The sequence below is a fragment of the Drosophila suzukii genome, chromosome Y (genome assembly GCF_043229965.1).
Source record: "Drosophila suzukii chromosome Y, CBGP_Dsuzu_IsoJpt1.0, whole genome shotgun sequence".
In the NCBI taxonomy this organism is placed as follows: Eukaryota; Metazoa; Arthropoda; class Insecta; order Diptera; family Drosophilidae; genus Drosophila; species Drosophila suzukii.
The window spans coordinates 90,001-116,291 of record NC_092085.1 but is presented as its reverse complement, the minus strand read 5'-3'; the positions used below and the strand labels follow the sequence as shown (position 1 = coordinate 116,291).

Here is a 26,291-nt window from a genome sequence, read left to right as displayed (position 1 = left end):
AAATTTTATAAGCATATGGTATATTATTGGATAATAATAATTTAATTATTTTATTCATAATATTAACAAATATATGAAAAACATTATCTCACATTAGTAAATTAATTTGAATGTGAAAAACGAAGAGAAATATTTTCTTTTTCAATCAAATAATACTGAGAAATGTCTAGCATAAAAAATTTATCTAGAATTGTCTCTTATTAACGATTAGAAAATAGAAAGCCGTTGACTATATTATTATTCTTCGTTGATTCGTTAGACCAAACAAATGCCATACAAATATATATATATAAATATAACGAATTTAATAAAATGTTTTATCATTATATATAAAGAATTAATTGCAAATAAAAGTTATACACAACCTCAACTCATATGGGACTACCCCCTGAATTTAAGCATATTAATTAGGGGAGGAAAAGAAACTAACCAGGATTTTCTTAGTAGCGGCGAGCGAAAAGAAATCAGTTCAGCACTAAGTCACTTTGTCTATATGGCAAATGTGAGATGCAGTGTATGGAGCGTCAATATTCTAGTATGAGAAATTAACGATTTAAGTCCTTCTTAAATGAGGCCATTTACCCATAGAGGGTGCCAGGCCCGTATAACGTTAATGATTACTAGATGATGTTTCCAAAGAGTCGTGTTGCTTGATAGTGCAGCACTAAGTGGGTGGTAAACTCCATCTAAAACTAAATATAACCATGAGACCGATAGTAAACAAGTACCGTGAGGGAAAGTTGAAAAGAACTCTGAATAGAGAGTTAAACAGTACGTGAAACTGCTTAGAGGTTAAGCCCGATGAACCTGAATATCCGTTATGGAAAATTCATCATTAAAATTGTAATATTTAAACAATATTATGATAATAGTGTGCATTTTTTCCATATAAGGACATTGTAATCTATTAGCATACAAAATTTATCATAAAATATAACTTATAGTTTATTCAAATTAATTTGCTTGCATTTTAACACAGAATAAATGTTATTAATTTGATAAAGTGCTGATAGATTTATATGAATACAGTGCGTTAATTTTTCGGAATTATATAATGGCATAATTATCATTGATTTTTGTGTTTATTATATGCACTTGTATGATTAACAATGCGAAAGATTCAGGATACCTTCGGGACCCGTCTTGAAACACGGACCAAGGAGTCTAACATATGTGCAAGTTATTGGGATATAAACCTAATAGCGTAATTAACTTGACTAATAATGGGATTAGTTTTTTAACTATTTATAGCTAATTAACACAATCCCGGGGCGTTCTATATAGTTATGTATAATTATATTTATATTATTTATGCCTCTAACTGGAACGTACCTTGAGCATATATGCTGTGACCCGAAAGATGGTGAACTATACTTGATCAGGTTGAAGTCAGGGGAAACCCTGATGGAAGACCGAAACAGTTCTGACGTGCAAATCGATTGTCAGAATTGAGTATAGGGGGGAAAGACCAATCGAACCATCTAGTAGCTGGTTCCTTCCGAAGTTTCCCTCAGGATAGCTGGTGCATTTTAATGTTATATAAAATAATCTTATCTGGTAAAGCGAATGATTAGAGGCCTTAGGGTCGAAACGATCTTAACCTATTCTCAAACTTTAAATGGGTAAGAACCTTAACTTTCTTGATATGAAGTTCAAGGTTATGATATAATGTGCCCAGTGGGCCACTTTTGGTAAGCAGAACTGGCGCTGTGGGATGAACCAAACGTAATGTTACGGTGCCCAAATTAACAACTCATGCAGATACCATGAAAGGCGTTGGTTGCTTAAAACAGCAGGACGGTGATCATGGAAGTCGAAATCCGCTAAGGAGTGTGTAACAACTCACCTGCCGAAGCAACTAGCCCTTAAAATGGATGGCGCTTAAGTTGTATACCTATACATTACCGCTAAAGTAGATGATTTATATTACTTGTGATATAAATTTTGAAACTTTAGTGAGTAGGAAGGTACAATGGTATGCGTAGAAGTGTTTGGCGCAAGCCTGCATGGAGCTGCCATTGGTACAGATCTTGGTGGTAGTAGCAAATAATCGAATGAGACCTTGGAGGACTGAAGTGGAGAAGGGTTTCGTGTGAACAGTGGTTGATCACGAGTTAGTCGGTCCTAAGTTCAAGGCGAAAGCCGAAAATTTTCAAGTAAAACACAAATGCCATACAAATATATTATATTATATAAATCAAGCTAATTAATATACTTGAATAATTTTGAACGAAAGGGAATACGGTTCCAATTCCGTAACCTGTTGAGTATCCGTTTGTTATTAAATATGGGCCTCGTGCTCATCCTGGCAACAGGAACGACCATAAAGAAGCCGTCGAGAGATATCGGAAGAGTTTTCTTTTCTGTTTTATAGCCGTACTACCATGGAAGTCTTTCGCAGAGAGATATGGTAGATGGGCTAGAAGAGCATGACATATACTGTTGTGTCGATATTTTCTCCTCGGACCTTGAAAATTTATGGTGGGGACACGCAAACTTCTCAACAGGCCGTACCAATATCCGCAGCTGGTCTCCAAGGTGAAGAGTCTCTAGTCGATAGAATAATGTAGGTAAGGGAAGTCGGCAAATTAGATCCGTAACTTCGGGATAAGGATTGGCTCTGAAGATTGAGATAGTCGGGCTTGATTGGGAAACAATAACATGGTTTATGTGCTCGTTCTGGGTAAATAGAGTGTCTGGCATTTATGTTGGTCACTTGTTCCCCGGATAGTTTAGTTACGTAGCCAATTGTGGAACTTTCTTGCTAAAATTTTTAAGAATACTAATTGGGTTAAACCAATTAGTTCTTATTAATTATAACGATTATCAATTAACAATCAATTCAGAACTGGCACGGACTTGGGGAATCCGACTGTCTAATTAAAACAAAGCATTGTGATGGCCCTAGCGGGTGTTGACACAATGTGATTTCTGCCCAGTGCTCTGAATGTCAAAGTGAAGAAATTCAAGTAAGCGCGGGTCAACGGCGGGAGTAACTATGACTCTCTTAAGGTAGCCAAATGCCTCGTCATCTAATTAGTGACGCGCATGAATGGATTAACGAGATTCCTACTGTCCCTATCTACTATCTAGCGAAACCACAGCCAAGGGAACGGGCTTGGAATAATTAGCGGGGAAAGAAGACCCTTTTGAGCTTGACTCTAATCTGGCAGTGTAAGGAGACATAAGAGGTGTAGAATAAGTGGGAGATATTAGACTTCGGTTTGGTATCGCCAATGAAATACCACTACTCTTATTGTTTCCTTACTTACTTGATTAAATGGAACGTGTATCATTTCCTAGCCATTATACGGATATATTTATTATATCTTATGGTATTGGGTTTTGATGCAAGCTTCTTGATCAAAGTATCACGAGTTTGTTATATAATCGCAAACAAATTCTTTAATAAAACGGTGCATTTATGTATTTTTGATTTGAAAATTTGGTATAACTCCAATTACTCAGGTATGATCCAATTCAAGGACATTGCCAGGTAGGGAGTTTGACTGGGGCGGTACATCTCTCAAATAATAACGGAGGTGTCCCAAGGCCAGCTCAGTGCGGACAGAAACCACACATAGAGCAAAAGGGCAAATGCTGACTTGATCTCGGTGTTCAGTACACACAGGGACAGCAAAAGCTCGGCCTATCGATCCTTTTGGTTTAAAGAGTTTTTAACAAGAGGTGTCAGAAAAGTTACCATAGGGATAACTGGCTTGTGGCGGCCAAGCGTTCATAGCGACGTCGCTTTTTGATCCTTCGATGTCGGCTCTTCCTATCATTGTGAAGCAAAATTCACCAAGCGTTGGATTGTTCACCCATGCAAGGGAACGTGAGCTGGGTTTAGACCGTCGTGAGACAGGTTAGTTTTACCCTACTAATGACAAAACGTTGTTGCGACAGCATTCCTGCGTAGTACGAGAGGAACCGCAGGTACGGACCAATGGCACAATACTTGTTCGAGCGAACAGTGGTATGACGCTACGTCCGTTGGATTATGCCTGAACGCCTCTAAGGTCGTATCCGTGCTGGACTGCAATGATAAATAAGGGGCAATTTGCATTGTATGGCTTCTAAACCATTTAAAGTTTATAATTTACTTTATAAACGACAATGGATGTGATGCCAATGTAATTTGTAACATAGTAAATTGGGAGGATCTTTGATCACCTGATGCCGCGCTAGTTACATATAAAAGCATTATTTAATACAATGACAAAGCCTAGAATCAATTGTAAACGACTTTTGTAACAGGCAAGGTGTTGTAAGTGGTTGAGCAGCTGCCATACTGCGATCCACTGAAGCTTATCCTTTGCTTGATGATTCGATAATAAAGATGTTGCAAGCGGCATAATAATTTATGCTTGCTTGCAACGGCGCGCCACTTTGTGGTTAGCAAAAGGTCTAGTAATATAAGAGACCTATAAAAAAATCAATATATTATTATAAATAAATATTGAACAAACAAAATGCATCGTCATCTTTATTAGTGACGCGATGATAAAGTGGCAAACATATTCCATGTATAAATATTCCTATGGTATTTTGATAATGCAAGTAAAGAGGACATATATAAAAGTAAGTATATGTTCCTCCAATGGTAGCAGCGGTTGGTTGGTTGGTGTCTGCTCCTCTTATTGTTCAAAACTTATGTTATGGTAGCAAGTCTGTATCGTCATATTATTAGTGACGCGAAAAATTAGTGGCAAACAATATTCGATGTATAAATATTCCTATGGTATTAATATTCAAATGAAGAGACCATTTAAATAAAGAGGACATATATAAAAGTAAGTATATGTTCCTCCAATGGTAGCAGCGGTTGGTTGGTTGGTGTCTGCTCCTCTTATTGTTCAAAACTTATGTTATGGTAGCAAGTCTGTATCGTCATATTATAAGTGACGCGAAAAATTAATGGCAAACATATTCGATGTATATAAATATTCCTATGGTATTCAAATTCAAGTAAAGAGACCATTAAAGTACAGAGAGAGGCCATATAATAAGTAAGTATATGTTCCTCCAATGGTAGCAGTGGTTGGTTGGTTGGTTGGTTGGTTGGTTGGCGGCTGCTCCTCTTATTGTTCAAAACTTATGTTATGGTAGCAAGTCTGTATCGTCATATTATAAGTGACGCGAAAAATTAGTGGCAAACATATTCGATGTATAAATATTCCTATGGTATTGAAATTCAAATAAAGAGACCATTAAAATAAAGAGGACATATATAAAAGTAAGTAATGGTAGCGGCGGTTGGTTGGTTGGCGGCTGCTCTTATTGTTCAAAACTTATGTTATCAATATGAGTTTGGCAATACAATAAAGAAGACCAATCTAATCCATATAAGACTAAATGGATTATATGGATATGCTTAGGAAACCCATATATTAATAAAAAAAAATTTATGTATAGAAAATTATACATATATGTATTTATATAAATGAATCGTATGGATATGGCTTATAGTAGATATAATACCTTTAAGGCATATTAATGTATAATATAGTAAATATATATACGTTGAAATATAAATGCATTTTTATATATATGGCAGCATATAAGTGTCATATGAAAAATAATAGAGTTTACCCATATATCACTGAAATGAGATATATAAACCTAGTGAGGGGCGGCACTAGTGAATGAATCGTATAGATATGGCTTACAGGTATAATACCTATATGTCATAATATGGTTTAATATTATAAATATACATTTAAATATGAATGAATTGTATAGATATGGCTTTTAAATGCCATATGCATAAGAATAAATAGAATGATTAACACTTATATCACTGAAATAAGATATAAAAACCTAGTGAAGGGTGGCACTAGTACTGTAAACATGATTTTGGCAGAGCTCGGGGTAAAAAACTACTATAGGGAGGTGGTCGTTGGCGGGCCCCTCCTCGTATTGGTCAAAACCTATGTTATACATATGAGGTTGTCAATACTATAAAGAACGCCAAGCATATCCATATAAATGTATGGATATGCATACAAATCCATACAAAAGTGAAAAAAAAATAATGTATTGAAAAATATACATATATTTATATAAGTGAATCGTATGGATATGTCTTATAGGTATAATACCTATAAGGCATAACAATGTATAATCTAGCAAATATACATCGAAATATGCAGGAATTGTATAGATATGGCATATAAATGCCATATACATAAGAATAAATTGTATATCAATGCAATAAGATATATAAACCTAGTGAGGGGCGGCACTAGTAAATGAATCGTATGGATATGGCTTATAGGTATAATACCTATAAGGCATAATAATGTATAATATAATAAATATACATTAAAACATGATTGAATTATATAGATATGGCATATAAATGCCATATACTTAAGAATAAATGGTAAAATTTACCCGTATATCACTTAAACACGATATATAAACCTAGTGAGGGTGACGCTAGTACTGTAAACATGCTTTTGGAAGATAATGGGTCCAAAAACTACTATAGGGAGGTGGTCGTTGGCGGGCCCCTCCTCGTATTGGTCAAAACCTATGTTATGCATATAAGTTTGTCAATACTATTAAGACCGCCAAGCATATCCATATAAATGTATGGATATGCATAAAAATCCATACAAAAGTGAAAAAAAATAATGTATTGAAAAATATACATATATTTATATAAGTGAATCGTATGGATATGGCTTATAGGTATAATACCTATAAGGCATAACAATGTATAATCTAGCAAGTATACATCGAAATATGAAGGAATTGTATAGATATGGCATATAAATGCCATATACATAAGAATAAATTGTATATCAATGCAATAAGATATATAAACCTAGTGAGGGGCGGCACTAGTAAATGAATCGTATGGATATGGCTTATAGGTATAATACCTATAAGGCATAATAATGTATAATATAATAAATATACATTAAAACATGATTGAATTATATAGATATGGCATATAAATGCCATATACTTAAGAATAAATGGTAAAATTTACCCGTATATCACTGAAACACGATATATAAACCTAGTGAGGGTGACACTAGTACTGTAAACATGCTTTTAGAAGATCATGGGTCCAAAAACTACTATAGGGAGGTGGTCGTTGGCGGGCCCCTCCTCGTATTGGTCAAAACCTATGTTATGCATATAAGTTTGTCAATACTATTAAGACCGCCAAGCATATCCATATAAATGTATGGATATGCATAAAAATCCATACAAAAGTGAAAAAAAATAATGTATTGAAAAATATACATATATTTATATAAGTGAATCGTATGGATATGGCTTATAGGTATAATACCTATAAGGCATAACAATGTATAATCTAGCAAGTATACATCGAAATATGAAGGAATTGTATAGATATGGCATATAAATGCCATATAAATAAGAATAAATTGTATATCAATGCAATAAGATATATAAACCTAGTGAGGGGCGGCACTAGTAAATGAATCGTATGGATATGGCTTATAGGTATAATACCTATAAGGCATAATAATGTATAATATAATAAATATACATTAAAATATGATTGAATTATATAGATATGGCATATAAATGCCATATACTTAAGAATAAATGGTAAAATTTACCCGTATATCACTGAAACACGATATATAAACCTAGTGAGGGTGACACTAGTACTGTAAACATGCTTTTAGAAGATCATGGGTCCAAAAACTACTATAGGGAGGTGGTCGTTGGCGGGCCTCTCCTCGTATTGGTCAAAACCTATGTTATGCATATAAGTTTGTCAATACTATTAAGACCGCCAAGCATATCCATATAAATGTATGGATATGCATAAAAATCCATACAAAAGTGAAAAAAATAATGTATTAAAAAATATACATATATTTATATAAGTGAATCGTATGGATATGGCTTATAGGTATAATACCTATAAGGCATAACAATGTATAATCTAGCAAATATACATCGAAATATGCAGGAATTGTATAGATATGGCATATAAATGCCATATAAATAAGAATAAATTGTATATCAATGCAATAAGATATATAAACCTAGTGAGGGGCGGCACTAGTAAATGAATCGTATGGATATGGCTTATAGGTATAATACCTATAAGGCATAATAATGTATAATATAATAAATATACATTAAAATATGATTGAATTATATAGATATGGCATATAAATGCCATATACTTAAGAATAAATGGTAAAATTTACCCGTATATCACTGAAACACGATATATAAACCTAGTGAGGGTGACACTAGTACTGTAAACATGCTTTTAGAAGATCATGGGTCCAAAAACTACTATAGGGAGGTGGTCGTTGGCGGGCCCCTCCTCGTATTGGTCAAAACCTATGTTATGCATATAAGTTTGTCAATACTATTAAGACCGCCAAGCATATCCATATAAATGTATGGATATGCATAAAAATCCATACAAAAGTGAAAAAAAATAATGTATTAAAAAATATACATATATTTATATAAGTGAATCGTATGGATATGGCTTATAGGTATAATACCTATAAGGCATAACAATGTATAATCTAGCAAATATACATCGAAATATGCAGGAATTGTATAGATATGGCATATAAATGCCATATAAATAAGAATAAATTGTATATCAATGCAATAAGATATATAAACCTAGTGAGGGGCGGCACTAGTAAATGAATCGTATGGATATGGCTTATAGGTATAATACCTATAAGGCATAATAATGTATAATATAATAAATATACATTAAAATATGATTGAATTATATAGATATGGCATATAAATGCCATATACTTAAGAATAAATGGTAAAATTTACCCGTATATCACTGAAACACGATATATAAACCTAGTGAGGGTGACACTAGTACTGTAAACATGCTTTTAGAAGATCATGGGTCCAAAAACTACTATAGGGAGGTGGTCGTTGGCGGGCCCCTCCTCGTATTGGTCAAAACCTATGTTATGCATATAAGTTTGTCAATACTATTAAGACCGCCAAGCATATCCATATAAATGTATGGATATGCATAAAAATCCATACAAAAGTGAAAAAAAATAATGTATTAAAAAATATACATATATTTATATAAGTGAATCGTATGGATATGGCTTATAGGTATAATACCTATAAGGCATAACAATGTATAATCTAGCAAGTATACATCGAAATATGAAGGAATTGTATAGATATGGCATATAAATGCCATATAAATAAGAATAAATTGTATATCAATGCAATAAGATATATAAACCTAGTGAGGGGCGGCACTAGTAAATGAATCGTATGGATATGGCTTATAGGTATAATACCTATAAGGCATAATAATGTATAATATAATAAATATACATTAAAATATGATTGAATTATATAGATATGGCATATAATTGCCATATACTTAAGAATACATGGTAAAATTTACCTGTGTATCACTGAAACACGATATATAAACCTAGTGAGGGTGACGCTAGTACTGTAAACATGCTTTTAGAAGATCATGGGTCCAAAAACTACTATAGGGAGGTGGTCGTTGGCGGGCCCCTCCTCGTATTGGTCAAAACTTATGTTATGCGTATGCATATGATTTTGTCAATACTATAAAGAAAACTTGTTTTGTACATACAAAACTAAATGAATTATATGGATATTGAAAAATAAATGGCATTATATCCATATAATGAAAATATACTTGTATTCTCTTATTATAAGAGAGAATACCATATGGGTGGTTGGCAAAGAGAATTGAAAATACCCGAATTGAAGATATTGGGTTCAAAAACTACTATAGGGTGGTGTAGCAAATAAAGTTAAGACCATATATCCATATAATGGATATACACATGTATTCTCTTATTATAAGAAAGAATACCATATGGTTGGTTGGTAAAGATAATTGAAAATACCCGAATTGAAGATTACGGGTTCAAAAACTATTATATGGTGATGTAGCAAATAAAATGAAGATGATATATCCATATAATGGAATTATATGTGTATTCTCTTATTATAAGAGAGAGTTTCAAATGGTTTGGTGGCAAAGACAATTGAAAATACCCGAATTAAAGATAATGGGTCCAAAAACTACTATAGGATGGTCAATGGGCCGGCCATCTCCTATTGACAATAGTCGGTAGATAAGATATTATCCGTCAAATTTGTTTCTGTGTTCATTTATGAATATGGGACTTGGCTCCGCGGTTAATATTTTAAGCCCAAGATAATAAAGTCGAAACAAAGGCCAAGTGTTTCTATTATACATAGAATAACAAATTGTTTCCCAATTTTATCGTTAATTAATCCTATTTAAAACAAAAAGAGGCAGGATTGCTAGATATACATTGTAAATGTATATTTGACCTTTCTGCCTCTATCTTAACTATTTAATATTAGTTTACACAAAAAAAGGCGTAAAAGCGAATTATAAATATATTTTATTATTAAAGTACATATCATATATGCGCTCGGTTTTATATTATATATTACCAAAGAGTCTATATGAATATATACAGATAAATTTTAAATTTATCATCAAAATACAAATGATTTAACTCAATATTATATATTGGTTAAACAAAAATTGTACATGTGTGGATACAATAATGACGTATGTCGAACAAAAATGATATTTTAGAATGAAATATGCATATATAAAGAAAATATTATTACATATTACAAAATATTGTGTTTTAAAGAAGATAAGATATTTCTTTTTTTTAAACATCAATAATTAAAAAACTTGTTATTATTAGTGGCGAAACAAGTATATATTGAAAACAAACGTATACGAATGCTATATAAAAATGGCCGTATTCGATAGAAAACAATCTATAAAATTTATATTGCTAATTTCTATTCAAAAATATGAATGAAATATGAATAAAAACATTATTCTGGTTGATCCTGCCAGTAGTTATATGCTTGTCTCAAAGATTAAGCCATGCATGTCTAAGTACACACGAATTAAAAGTGAAACCGCAAAAGGCTCATTATATCAGTTATGGTTCCTTAGATCGTTAACAGTTACTTGGATAACTGTGGTAATTCTAGAGCTAATACATGCAATTAAAACATGAACCTTATGGGACATGTGCTTTTATTAGGCTAAAACCAAGCGATCGCAAGATCGTTATATTGGTTGAACTCTAGATAACATGCAGATCGTATGGTCTTGTACCGACGACAGATCTTTCAAATGTCTGCCCTATCAACTTTTGATGGTAGTATCTAGGACTACCATGGTTGCAACGGGTAACGGGGAATCAGGGTTCGATTCCGGAGAGGGAGCCTGAGAAACGGCTACCACATCTAAGGAAGGCAGCAGGCGCGTAAATTACCCACTCCCAGCTCGGGGAGGTAGTGACGAAAAATAACAATACAGGACTCATATCCGAGGCCCTGTAATTGGAATGAGTACACTTTAAATCCTTTAACAAGGACCAATTGGAGGGCAAGTCTGGTGCCAGCAGCCGCGGTAATTCCAGCTCCAATAGCGTATATTAAAGTTGTTGCGGTTAAAACGTTCGTAGTTGAACTTGTGCTTCATACGGGTAGTACAACTTACAATTGTGGTTAGTACTATACCTTTATGTATGTAAGCGTATTACCGGTGGAGTTCTTACATGTGCTTAGATACTTGTATTTATTCATATGTTCCTCCTATTTAAAAACCTGCATTAGTGCTCTTAAACGAGTGTTATTGTGGGCCGGTACAATTACTTTGAACAAATTAGAGTGCTTAAAGCAGGCTTCAAATGCCTGAATATTCTGTGCATGGGATAATGAAATAAGACCTCTGTTCTGCTTTCATTGGTTTTCAGATCAAGAGGTAATGATTAATAGAAGCAGTTTGGGGGCATTAGTATTACGACGCGAGAGGTGAAATTCTTGGACCGTCGTAAGACTAACTTAAGCGAAAGCATTTGCCAAAGATGTTTTCATTAATCAAGAACGAAAGTTAGAGGTTCGAAGGCGATCAGATACCGCCCTAGTTCTAACCATAAACGATGCCAGCTAGCAATTGGGTGTAGCTACTTTTATGGCTCTCTCAGTCGCTTCCCGGGAAACCAAAGCTTTTGGGCTCCGGGGGAAGTATGGTTGCAAAGCTGAAACTTAAAGGAATTGACGGAAGGGCACCACCAGGAGTGGAGCCTGCGGCTTAATTTGACTCAACACGGGAAAACTTACCAGGTCCGAACATAAGTGTGTAAGACAGATTGATAGCTCTTTCTCGAATCTATGGGTGGTGGTGCATGGCCGTTCTTAGTTCGTGGAGTGATTTGTCTGGTTAATTCCGATAACGAACGAGACTCAAATATATTAAATAGATATCTTCAGGATTATGGTGTTGAAGCTTATATAGCCTTCATTCATGGTGGCAGTAAAATGTTTATTGTGTTTGAATGTGTTTATATAAGTGGAGCCGTACCTGTTGGTTTGTCCCATTATAAGGACACTAGCTTCTTAAATGGACAAATTGCGTCTAGCAATAATGAGATTGAGCAATAACAGGTCTGTGATGCCCTTAGATGTCCTGGGCTGCACGCGCGCTACAATGAAAGTATCAACGTGTATTTCCTAGACCGAGAGGTCCGGGTAAACCGCTGAACCACTTTCATGCTTGGGATTGTGAACTGAAACTGTTCACATGAACTTGGAATTCCCAGTAAGTGTGAGTCATTAACTCGCATTGATTACGTCCCTGCCCTTTGTACACACCGCCCGTCGCTACTACCGATTGAATTATTTAGTGAGGTCTCCGGACGTGATCACTGTGACGCCTTGTGTGTTACGGTTGTTTCGCAAAAGTTGACCGAACTTGATTATTTAGAGGAAGTAAAAGTCGTAACAAGGTTTCCGTAGGTGAACCTGCGGAAGGATCATTATTGTTTAATATCCTTACCGTTAATAAAAAAATTTGTTTTTATTATAATAACATTATTATAGTAATACAAATAAAATATTAAATTGCCAAAAATATGATCTATATATATAGATCAAATACAATTTCGAAAAAGCAAGTCGAAATATAATAATTGTAATAAGAAATATATAATATATAAATATATTATTGCAATAAATAAGAGAAATAAATAAGCAAGAAAGCGAAAGCAAACAAATAACAAATTCGAACAAGCAAATCGAAATTATTTGATATTATTATTATATTGTATATTAAATGCAATTAATAAAACACTGTGTGTATATGGACCATAATATACACGCGTTGCGATATGTATTGTTCATCTCAGTTATGCGCATACATTGGATAATGCAACAACCTAAAATGTACAATGTTGTACCTGATTAATACAGGTTAATGTTTTATATAAATTTCAATATATATCGCTAAAAAGTATTTAATACCGTAAATGCCATTAAAAAAATACTTGATATATTATTGGTTATATGAAACTAAGACATTTCGCAGCATTCGTTTTAGGTATAAAAATAAATTTATTGAAGGAATTGATATATGCCAGTAAAATGGTGTATTTTTAATTTCTTTCAATAAAAACATATATGACAAAATTAACAAACCAATATATAAAACTCTAAGCGGTGGATCACTCGGCTCATGGGTCGATGAAGAACGCAGCAAACTGTGCGTCATCGTGTGAACTGCAGGACACATGAACATCGACATTTTGAACGCATATCGCAGTCCATGCTGTTATGTACTTTAATTAATTTTATAGTGCTGCTTGGACTACATATGGTTGAGGGTTGTAAGACTATGCTAATTAAGTTGTTTATACAAATTTTATAATGAAATTTTATAAGCATATGGTATATTATTGGATAATAATAATTTAATTATTTTATTCATAATATTAACAAATATATGAAAAACATTATCTCACATTAGTAAATTAATTTGAATGTGAAAAACGAAGAGAAATATTTTCTTTTTCAATCAAATAATACTGAGAAATGTCTAGCATAAAAAATTTATCTAGAATTGTCTCTTATTAACGATTAGAAAATAGAAAGCCGTTGACTATATTATTATTCTTCGTTGATTCGTTAGACCAAACAAATGCCATACAAATATATATATATATAAATATAACGAATTTAATAAAATGTTTTATCATTATATATAAAGAATTAATTGCAAATAAAAGTTATACACAACCTCAACTCATATGGGACTACCCCCTGAATTTAAGCATATTAATTAGGGGAGGAAAAGAAACTAACCAGGATTTTCTTAGTAGCGGCGAGCGAAAAGAAATCAGTTCAGCACTAAGTCACTTTGTCTATATGGCAAATGTGAGATGCAGTGTATGGAGCGTCAATATTCTAGTATGAGAAATTAACGATTTAAGTCCTTCTTAAATGAGGCCATTTACCCATAGAGGGTGCCAGGCCCGTATAACGTTAATGATTACTAGATGATGTTTCCAAAGAGTCGTGTTGCTTGATAGTGCAGCACTAAGTGGGTGGTAAACTCCATCTAAAACTAAATATAACCATGAGACCGATAGTAAACAAGTACCGTGAGGGAAAGTTGAAAAGAACTCTGAATAGAGAGTTAAACAGTACGTGAAACTGCTTAGAGGTTAAGCCCGATGAACCTGAATATCCGTTATGGAAAATTCATCATTAAAATTGTAATATTTAAACAATATTATGATAATAGTGTGCATTTTTTCCATATAAGGACATTGTAATCTATTAGCATACAAAATTTATCATAAAATATAACTTATAGTTTATTCAAATTAATTTGCTTGCATTTTAACACAGAATAAATGTTATTAATTTGATAAAGTGCTGATAGATTTATATGAATACAGTGCGTTAATTTTTCGGAATTATATAATGGCATAATTATCATTGATTTTTGTGTTTATTATATGCACTTGTATGATTAACAATGCGAAAGATTCAGGATACCTTCGGGACCCGTCTTGAAACACGGACCAAGGAGTCTAACATATGTGCAAGTTATTGGGATATAAACCTAATAGCGTAATTAACTTGACTAATAATGGGATTAGTTTTTTAACTATTTATAGCTAATTAACACAATCCCGGGGCGTTCTATATAGTTATGTATAATGATATTTATATTATTTATGCCTCTAACTGGAACGTACCTTGAGCATATATGCTGTGACCCGAAAGATGGTGAACTATACTTGATCAGGTTGAAGTCAGGGGAAACCCTGATGGAAGACCGAAACAGTTCTGACGTGCAAATCGATTGTCAGAATTGAGTATAGGGGCGAAAGACCAATCGAACCATCTAGTAGCTGGTTCCTTCCGAAGTTTCCCTCAGGATAGCTGGTGCATTTTAATGTTATATAAAATAATCTTATCTGGTAAAGCGAATGATTAGAGGCCTTAGGGTCGAAACGATCTTAACCTATTCTCAAACTTTAAATGGGTAAGAACCTTAACTTTCTTGATATGAAGTTCAAGGTTATGATATAATGTGCCCAGTGGGCCACTTTTGGTAAGCAGAACTGGCGCTGTGGGATGAACCAAACGTAATGTTACGGTGCCCAAATTAACAACTCATGCAGATACCATGAAAGGCGTTGGTTGCTTAAAACAGCAGGACGGTGATCATGGAAGTCGAAATCCGCTAAGGAGTGTGTAACAACTCACCTGCCGAAGCAACTAGCCCTTAAAATGGATGGCGCTTAAGTTGTATACCTATACATTACCGCTAAAGTAGATGATTTATATTACTTGTGATATAAATTTTGAAACTTTAGTGAGTAGGAAGGTACAATGGTATGCGTAGAAGTGTTTGGCGCAAGCCTGCATGGAGCTGCCATTGGTACAGATCTTGGTGGTAGTAGCAAATAATCGAATGAGACCTTGGAGGACTGAAGTGGAGAAGGGTTTCGTGTGAACAGTGGTTGATCACGAGTTAGTCGGTCCTAAGTTCAAGGCGAAAGCCGAAAATTTTCAAGTAAAACACAAATGCCATACAAATATATTATATTATATAAATCAAGCTAATTAATATACTTGAATAATTTTGAACGAAAGGGAATACGGTTCCAATTCCGTAACCTGTTGAGTATCCGTTTGTTATTAAATATGGGCCTCGTGCTCATCCTGGCAACAGGAACGACCATAAAGAAGCCGTCGAGAGATATCGGAAGAGTTTTCTTTTCTGTTTTATAGCCGTACTACCATGGAAGTCTTTCGCAGAGAGATATGGTAGATGGGCTAGAAGAGCATGACATATACTGTTGTGTCGATATTTTCTCCTCGGACCTTGAAAATTTATGGTGGGGACACGCAAACTTCTCAACAGGCCGTACCAATATCCGCAGCTGGTCTCCAAGGTGAAGAGTCTCTAGTCGATAGAATAATGTAGGTAAGGGAAGTCGGCAAATTAGATCCGTAACTTCGGGATAAGGATTGGCTCTGAAGATTGAGATAGTCGGGCTTGATTGGGAAACAATAACATGGTTTATGTGCTCGTTCTGGGTAAATAGAGTGTCTGGCATTTATGTTGGTCACTTGTTCCCCGGATAGTTTAGTTACGTAGCCAATTGTGGAACTTTCTTGCTAAAATTTTTAAGAATACTAATTGGGTTAAACCAATTAGTTCTTATTAATTATAACGATTATCAATTAACAATCAATTCAGAACTGGCACGGACTTGGGGAATCCGACTGTCTAATTAAAACAAAGCATTGTGATGGCCCTAGCGGGTGTTGACACAATGTGATTTCTGCCCAGTGCTCTGAATGTCAAAGTGAAGAAATTCAAGTAAGCGCGGGTCAACGGCGGGAACTGGAATTTAGGTATGCAGAAGGGGAATATTATTCTGTAATTCATAAGTCATATCCTCGGATGTGCAGAAGGGGAATATTATTCTGTAATTCATAAGTCATATCTAGATTCAAGTCGACTCAAAACCTCCTCGTGGTGTTCCCCGGTAATGTTATACAGCGTGCTTTACTGTTTAACAGCCAATTTGAGCGGCGAATATATTTCCCATAGGGCTGGTTACCCTATGGGAAATTAACATATTGGAACTACAAATATAAATGAAAACAGGCCTCGGATACTAGTGGAAAATTCGTTGACGACCCGACCCCCTGTGGATCTCTTCCCAGGGGATGCCCAATATGAACCAAGCGCATCGGCTACTCCGGTTGGAGGGGTACCATGCACAATATGTGGCCGGTCCTTTACAAGCAAAAGAGGACTCGGTGTTCACATGAGATCTCAACACCCAGACGAACTTGATGATATTCGTCGACGTGTTGATATCAAGGCAAGATGGTGTGAGGAAGAGAAGATGATGATGGCGAGAAAGGAGGTTGAGCTCACGGCAAATGGTATCAAACACATTAATAAGCAACTAGCGGTATTTTTCACGAACCGTAGCGTCGAAGCAATTAAAAAGCTGAGACAGAGGGACGATTATAAGGAGAAAATCGAGCAGATAAGGGGGCAATCTGCTCTCGTCCCAGAAGTTGCAAATCTAACCATACGGCGCCGCCCTAGTAATAGTGAGCAAAACCCCCAAGTACCAACGTCTGAAACATCTCCAATCACACCATTAGAACAGTCGAACAGTGGAATCTTGTTGGCGCTACGCGGGTATAGCCCCGTAGTTTGTCCTTCCAGATGGAGAGCCCAAGAACTGCAAACTATCATTGATAGGGCGCAGATCGAGGGGAAGGAAACCACTCTCCAGTGTTTATCCGCTTATCTTCAGGGAATTTTTCCGACACAGGGTGCAAGACGCACGCTGACGAGGCCGGCACGGCGGCCTCGGAATAGAAGAGAAAGCAGAAGGCAGCAGTACGCTGTCATCCAGCGAAACTGGGATAAGCATAAAGGAAGGTGCATTAAGTCAATACTTGAGGAAACTGATGAGTCGGTAATGCCAAACCGAGAATTTATGGAACCCTATTGGAGGGAGGTAATGACTCAGCCCAGCCCAAGCTCTTGCGACGATATAGTGACAACTCCAGTTCACTCGCTTGAGAGGGTTTGGTCCGCTATTACAAAGCGCGAACTTAGGGCATCAGCAGTCGCATTATCTAGCTCTCCGGGGCCTGACGGAATAACTCCAAAATCTGCTAAGGAGGTGCCGTCAGGCATTATGCTTCGCATAATGAACCTAATTCTATGGTGCGGTAAATTACCTCGCTTTATCCGACTGGCCAGAACCATCTTCATTCCGAAGACGGGGACGGCAATGCGACCGCAAGACTTTCGTCCAATATCGGTGCCATCAGTATTGGTAAGACAGCTAAATGCAATATTGGCAACCCGGTTGACCTCATCAGTTGATTGGGACCCGCGTCAGCGGGGCTTCTTACCTACAGACGGATGCGCCGATAATGCGACGATAGTCGACTTAGTCCTGAGGAGTAGCCATAAAAGCTATAGATCTTGCTACATAGCCAATCTGGATGTAAGCAAGGCATTTGACTCTTTGTCACATGCATCTATATATAACACCCTAAAAGCTTATGGCGCACCAAAGGACTTCGTCGACTACGTACAAAGTTCGTACGAGGTTGGTGGTACTAGTCTCTGCGGAGAAGGTTGGAGTTCAGAGGAATTCGTCCCTGCGAGAGGAGTGAAGCAGGGTGACCCTTTGTCTCCTATTCTATTTAATCTGGTCATTGACCGGTTACTTAGAGCCTACCCCAAAGAAATTGGTACCAAGGTTGGAACTGCCATGACAAACGCGGCCGCGTTTGCAGACGATTTGGTCCTTTTTGCGGAAACTCGAATGGGGCTTCAACAACTGCTTGACAAGACAGTTAGCTATCTGGCTACTGTTGGACTCACCCTTAATGCTGACAAGTGTTTCACTATCGGTATTAAGGGTCAGCCGAAACAGAAGTGTACTGTGTTAGATCCACATACCTTCCGAGTCGGCTTGAACGGGTGTCCGGCATTGAAGCGAACTAACGAGTGGAAGTATTTAGGCATCATTTTTAATGCAAACGGGAGGGTCAAGTGCAACCCAGCCGAGGACATTGGTCCAAAGCTACAAAGGTTGTCACAAGCCCCTCTTAAGCCTCAACAGAAGATATTTGCCCTTCGAACCGTCCTTATCCCACAACTCTATCACAAGCTAACCCTTGGGAGTGTGACGATAGGTGTGTTACGAAAATCCGACAAATTGATACGATTCTATGTGCGTAAATGGCTAGATTTACCACCGGATGTGCCAATAGCATTCGTTCACGCCCCCCCAAAGTGTGGGGGACTCGGGATTCCATCACTAAGATGGATGGCTCCGATGCTTCGTCTAAGACGATTGAGCAATATAAAATGGCCTCACTTCGAGCAATCCGAAGTGGCCAGCTCTTTCATCGAAGACGAAATGCAAAGGGCCCGAGTTAGGTTGCTAGCGGAACAAAATGAAATGCTAACACGTCCGGCAATAGAAGAGTATTGGGCAAATAGATTGTTCGTGTCTGTTGATGGCCACGGTCTCCGTGAAGCGGGCCATTATGGTCCACAACACGGATGGGTTAGTCAACCCACGCGTTTGCTAACAGGGAAGGAATATAGAGACGGAATTAAACTGCGGATAAATGCCCTACCCACGAAGTCTCGTACTACGAGGGGAAGGCACGAATTGGATCGACAGTGTCGTGCAGGATGTGATGCTCCCGAAACATCAAACCACATCATGCAAAAATGCTATCGCTCGCATGGGAGGCGGGTAGCTAGACACAACTGCGTAGTAAATCGAATCAAGCGGGGACTTGAGGAGAGAGGCTGCGTGGTCATTGTTGAGCCAAGTCTGCAGGGCGAATCCGGCCTCAATAAACCCGACCTGGTGGTACTCCGACCAAATCACATTGATGTGATCGACATTCAGGTGACAAATGACGGACACTCTTTGGACGATGCGCACCAGCGCAAAATCCAAAGATACGATACCCCGGACATAAGACGCGAATTGCGGCGCAAATTCGTAGCGACAGGTGATATTGAGTTTCATTCTGCCACTATTAACTGGCGGGGGATCTGGAGTGGTCAATCCGTAAAACGGTTGATTGCGAAGGGCCTTCTTAATAAATATGATAGCCATATCATAAGTATACAGGTAATAAGAGGAAGTCTTGGCTGTTTTAGACAGTTCATGTATTATGGTGGATACTCAAGAGGCTGGACGTAGCTTATGCCTTGGTTCAAATATAAATGCCGGCTGCCTTGGCAAAACATCAAATAAGGCATAAACATCGCACAACAACAACATATAAGGATGGTTTTAGTACGTATGCGTTGTGGAACCCTCAAAGTGAAGAAGGTTCAGATAGAGCAATGAATCGTGCATGCTAGACAAACTGTGACCACACAAGGTGATGGCAGACCTAGTATCTTTCGAAGATTTCCATGCCTTAGCGATCAAAAAAAAAAAAAAAAAAAAAATAGCCAAATGCCTCGTCATCTAATTAGTGACGCGCATGAATGGATTAACGAGATTCCTACTGTCCCTATCTACTATCTAGCGAAACCACAGCCAAGGGAACGGGCTTGGAATAATTAGCGGGGAAAGAAGACCCTTTTGAGCTTGACTCTAATCTGGCAGTGTAAGGAGACATAAGAGGTGTAGAATAAGTGGGAGATATTAGACTTCGGTTTGGTATCGCCAATGAAATACCACTACTCTTATTGTTTCCTTACTTACTTGATTAAATGGAACGTGTATCATTTCCTAGCCATTATACGGATATATTTATTATATCTTATGGTATTGGGTTTTGATGCAAGCTTCTTGATCAAAGTATCACGAGTTTGTTATATAATCGCAAACAAATTCTTTAATAAAACGGTGCATTTATGTATTTTTGATTTGAAAATTTGGTATAACTCCAATTACTCAGGTATGATCCAATTCAAGGACATTGCCAGGTAGGGAGTTTGACTGGGGCGGTACATCTCTCAAATAATAACGGAGGTGTCCCAAGGCCAGCTCAGTGCGGACAGAAACCACACATAGAGCAAAAGGGCAAATGCTGACTTGATCTCGGTGTTCAGTACACACAGGGACAGCAAAAGCTCGGCCTATCGATCCTTTTGGTTTAAAGAGTTTTTAACAAGAGGTGTCAGAAAAGTTACCATAGGGATAACTGGCTTGTGGCGGCCAAGCGTTCATAGCGACGTCGCTTTTTGATCCTTCGATGTCGGCTCTTCCTATCATTGTGAAGCAAAATTCACCAAGCGTTGGATTGTTCACCCATGCAAGGGAACGTGAGCTGGGTTTAGACCGTCGTGAGACAGGTTAGTTTTACCCTACTAATGACAAAACGTTGTTGCGACAGCATTCCTGCGTAGTACGAGAGGAACCGCAGGTACGGACCAATGGCACAATACTTGTTCGAGCGAACAGTGGTATGACGCTACGTCCGTTGGATTATGCCTGAACGCCTCTAAGGTCGTATCCGTGCTGGACTGCAATGATAAATAAGGGGCAATTTGCATTGTATGGCTTCTAAACCATTTAAAGTTTATAATTTACTTTATAAACGACAATGGATGTGATGCCAATGTAATTTGTAACATAGTAAATTGGGAGGATCTTTGATCACCTGATGCCGCGCTAGTTACATATAAAAGCATTATTTAATACAATGACAAAGCCTAGAATCAATTGTAAACGACTTTTGTAACAGGCAAGGTGTTGTAAGTGGTTGAGCAGCTGCCATACTGCGATCCACTGAAGCTTATCCTTTGCTTGATGATTCGATAATAAAGATGTTGCAAGCGGCATAATAATTTATGCTTGCTTGCAACGGCGCGCCACTTTGTGGTTAGCAAAAGGTCTAGTAATATAAGAGACCTATAAAAAAATCAATATATTATTATAAATAAATATTGAACAAACAAAATGCATCGTCATCTTTATTAGTGACGCGATGATAAAGTGGCAAACATATTCCATGTATAAATATTCCTATGGTATTTTGATAATGCAAGTAAAGAGGACATATATAAAAGTAAGTATATGTTCCTCCAATGGTAGCAGCGGTTGGTTGGTTGGTGTCTGCTCCTCTTATTGTTCAAAACTTATGTTATGGTAGCAAGTCTGTATCGTCATATTATTAGTGACGCGAAAAATTAGTGGCAAACAATATTCGATGTATAAATATTCCTATGGTATTAATATTCAAATGAAGAGACCATTTAAATAAAGAGGACATATATAAAAGTAAGTATATGTTCCTCCAATGGTAGCAGCGGTTGGTTGGTTGGTGTCTGCTCCTCTTATTGTTCAAAACTTATGTTATGGTAGCAAGTCTGTATCGTCATATTATAAGTGACGCGAAAAATTAATGGCAAACATATTCGATGTATATAAATATTCCTATGGTATTCAAATTCAAGTAAAGAGACCATTAAAGTACAGAGAGAGGCCATATAATAAGTAAGTATATGTTCCTCCAATGGTAGCAGTGGTTGGTTGGTTGGTTGGTTGGCGGCTGCTCCTCTTATTGTTCAAAACTTATGTTATGGTAGCAAGTCTGTATCGTCATATTATAAGTGACGCGAAAAATTAGTGGCAAACATATTCGATGTATAAATATTCCTATGGTATTGAAATTCAAATAAAGAGACCATTAAAATAAAGAGGACATATATAAAAGTAAGTAATGGTAGCGGCGGTTGGTTGGTTGGCGGCTGCTCTTATTGTTCAAAACTTATGTTATCAATATGAGTTTGGCAATACAATAAAGAAGACCAATCTAATCCATATAAGACTAAATGGATTATATGGATATGCTTAGGAAACCCATATATTAATAAAAAAAAATTTATGTATAGAAAATTATACATATATGTATTTATATAAATGAATCGTATGGATATGGCTTATAGTAGATATAATACCTTTAAGGCATATTAATGTATAATATAGTAAATATATATACGTTGAAATATAAATGCATTTTTATATATATGGCAGCATATAAGTGTCATATGAAAAATAATAGAGTTTACCCATATATCACTGAAATGAGATATATAAACCTAGTGAGGGGCGGCACTAGTGAATGAATCGTATAGATATGGCTTACAGGTATAATACCTATATGTCATAATATGGTTTAATATTATAAATATACATTGAAATATGAATGAATTGTATAGATATGGCTTTTAAATGCCATATGCATAAGAATAAATAGAATGATTAACACTTATATCACTGAAATAAGATATAAAAACCTAGTGAAGGGTGGCACTAGTACTGTAAACATGATTTTGGCAGAGCTCGGGGTAAAAAACTACTATAGGGAGGTGGTCGTTGGCGGGCCCCTCCTCGTATTGGTCAAAACCTATGTTATACATATGAGGTTGTCAATACTATAAAGAACGCCAAGCATATCCATATAAATGTATGGATATGCATACAAATCCATACAAAAGTGAAAAAAAAATAATGTATTGAAAAATATACATATATTTATATAAGTGAATCGTATGGATATGTCTTATAGGTATAATACCTATAAGGCATAACAATGTATAATCTAGCAAATATACATCGAAATATGCAGGAATTGTATAGATATGGCATATAAATGCCATATACATAAGAATAAATTGTATATCAATGCAATAAGATATATAAACCTAGTGAGGGGCGGCACTAGTAAATGAATCGTATGGATATGGCTTATAGGTATAATACCTATAAGGCATAATAATGTATAATATAATAAATATACATTAAAACATGATTGAATTATATAGATATGGCATATAAATGCCATATACTTAAGAATAAATGGTAAAATTTACCCGTATATCACTTAAACACGATATATAAACCTAGTGAGGGTGACGCTAGTACTGTAAACATGCTTTTGGTAGATAATGGGTCCAAAATCTACTATAGGGAGGTGGTCGTTGGCGGGCCCCTCCTCGTATTGGTCAAAACCTATGTTATGCATATAAGTTTGTCAATACTATTAAGACCGCCAAGCATATCCATATAAATGTATGGATATGCATAAAAATCCATACAAAAGTGAAAAAAAATAATGTATTGAAAAATATACATATATTTATATAAGTGAATCGTATGGATATGGCTTATAGGTATAATACCTATAAGGCATAACAATGTATAATCTAGCAAGTATACATCGAAATATGAAGGAATTGTATAGATATGGCATATAAATGCCATATACATAAGAATAAATTGTATATCAATGCAATAAGATATATAAACCTAGTGAGGGGCGGCACTAGTAAATGAATCGTATGGATATGGCTTATAGGTATAATACCTATAAGGCATAATAATGTATAATATAATAAATATACATTAAAACATGATTGAATTATATAGATATGGCATATAAATGCCATATACTTAAGAATAAATGGTAAAATTTACCCGTATATCACTGAAACACGATATATAAACCTAGTGAGGGTGACACTAGTACTGTAAACATGCTTTTAGAAGATCATGGGTCCAAAAACTACTATAGGGAGGTGGTCGTTGGCGGGCCCCTCCTCGTATTGGTCAAAACCTATGTTATGCATATAAGTTTGTCAATACTATTAAGACCGCCAAGCATATCCATATAAATGTATGGATATGCATAAAAATCCATACAAAAGTGAAAAAAAATAATGTATTGAAAAATATACATATATTTATATAAGTGAATCGTATGGATATGGCTTATAGGTATAATACCTATAAGGCATAACAATGTATAATCTAGCAAGTATACATCGAAATATGAAGGAATTGTATAGATATGCCATATAAATGCCATATAAATAAGAATAAATTGTATATCAATGCAATAAGATATATAAACCTAGTGAGGGGCGGCACTAGTAAATGAATCGTATGGATATGGCTTATAGGTATAATACCTATAAGGCATAATAATGTATAATATAATAAATATACATTAAAATATGATTGAATTATATAGATATGGCATATAAATGCCATATACTTAAGAATAAATGGTAAAATTTACCCGTATATCACTGAAACACGATATATAAACCTAGTGAGGGTGACACTAGTACTGTAAACATGCTTTTAGAAGATCATGGGTCCAAAAACTACTATAGGGAGGTGGTCGTTGGCGGGCCCCTCCTCGTATTGGTCAAAACTTATGTTATGCGTATGCATATGATTTTGTCAATACTATAAAGAAAACTTGTTTTGTACATACAAAACTAAATGAATTATATGGATATTGAAAAATAAATGGGTGGTTGGCAAAGAGAATTGAAAATACCCGAATTGAAGATATTGGGTTCAAAAACTACTATAGGGTGGTGTAGCAAATAAAGTTAAGACCATATATCCATATAATGGATATACACATGTATTCTCTTATTATAAGAAAGAATACCATATGGTTGGTTGGTAAAGATAATTGAAAATACCCGAATTGAAGATTACGGGTTCAAAAACTATTATATGGTGATGTAGCAAATAAAATGAAGATGATATATCCATATAATGGAAATATATGTGTATTCACTTATTATAAGAGAGAGTTTCAAATGGTTTGGTGGCAAAGACAATTGAAAATACCCGAATTAAAGATAATGAGTCCAAAAACTACTATAGGATGGTCAATGGGCCGGCCATCTCCTATTGACAATAGTCGGTAGATAAGATATTATCCGTCAAATTTGTTTCTGTGTTCATTTATGAATATGGGACTTGGCTCCGCGGTTAATATTTTAAGCCCAAGATAATAAAGTCGAAACAAAGGCCAAGTGTTTCTATTATACATAGAATAACAAATTGTTTCCCAATTTTATCGTTAATAAACCTATTTAAAACCAAAAGAGGCAGGATTGCTAGATATACATTGTAAATGTATATTTGACCTTTCTGCCTCTATCTTAACTATTTAATATTAGTTTACACAAAAAAAGGCGTAAAAGCGAATTATAAATATATTTTATTATTAAAGTACATATCATATATGCGCTCGGTTTTATATTATATATTACCAAAGAGTCTATATGAATATATACAGATAAATTTTAAATTTATCATCAAAATACAAATGATTTAACTCAATATTATATATTGGTTAAACAAAAATTGTACATGTGTGGATACAATAATGACGTATGTCGAACAAAAATGATATTTTAGAATGAAATATGCATATATAAAGAAAATATTATTACATATTACAAAATATTGTGTTTTAAAGAAGATAAGATATTTCTTTTTTTTAAACATCAATAATTAAAAAACTTGTTATTATTAGTGGCGAAACAAGTATATATTGAAAACAAACGTATACGAATGCTATATAAAAATGGCCGTATTCGATAG

The 26,291-nt window shown here is 35.6% G+C and overlaps 3 non-coding genes across 3 annotated transcripts; all 3 read left to right on the top strand.

Moving 5' to 3' along the window:
- The first annotated feature begins 361 nt into the window (after positions 1 to 361).
- LOC118878681 (large subunit ribosomal RNA) lies at positions 362 to 4,331 on the top strand. The gene has a single exon (XR_005015214.3). It is a non-coding gene; the product is annotated as a large subunit ribosomal RNA (ribosomal RNA).
- Positions 4,332 to 10,880: 6,549 nt separating this feature from the next.
- Positions 10,881 to 12,875, top strand: LOC139353856 (small subunit ribosomal RNA). Its single transcript, XR_011604984.1, has one exon. It is a non-coding gene; the product is annotated as a small subunit ribosomal RNA (ribosomal RNA).
- A 665-nt stretch (positions 12,876 to 13,540) lies between these two features.
- Positions 13,541 to 13,719, top strand: LOC139353855 (5.8S ribosomal RNA). The gene has a single exon (XR_011604983.1). It is a non-coding gene; the product is annotated as a 5.8S ribosomal RNA (ribosomal RNA).
- The last annotated feature ends 12,572 nt before the right edge of the window (positions 13,720 to 26,291 follow it).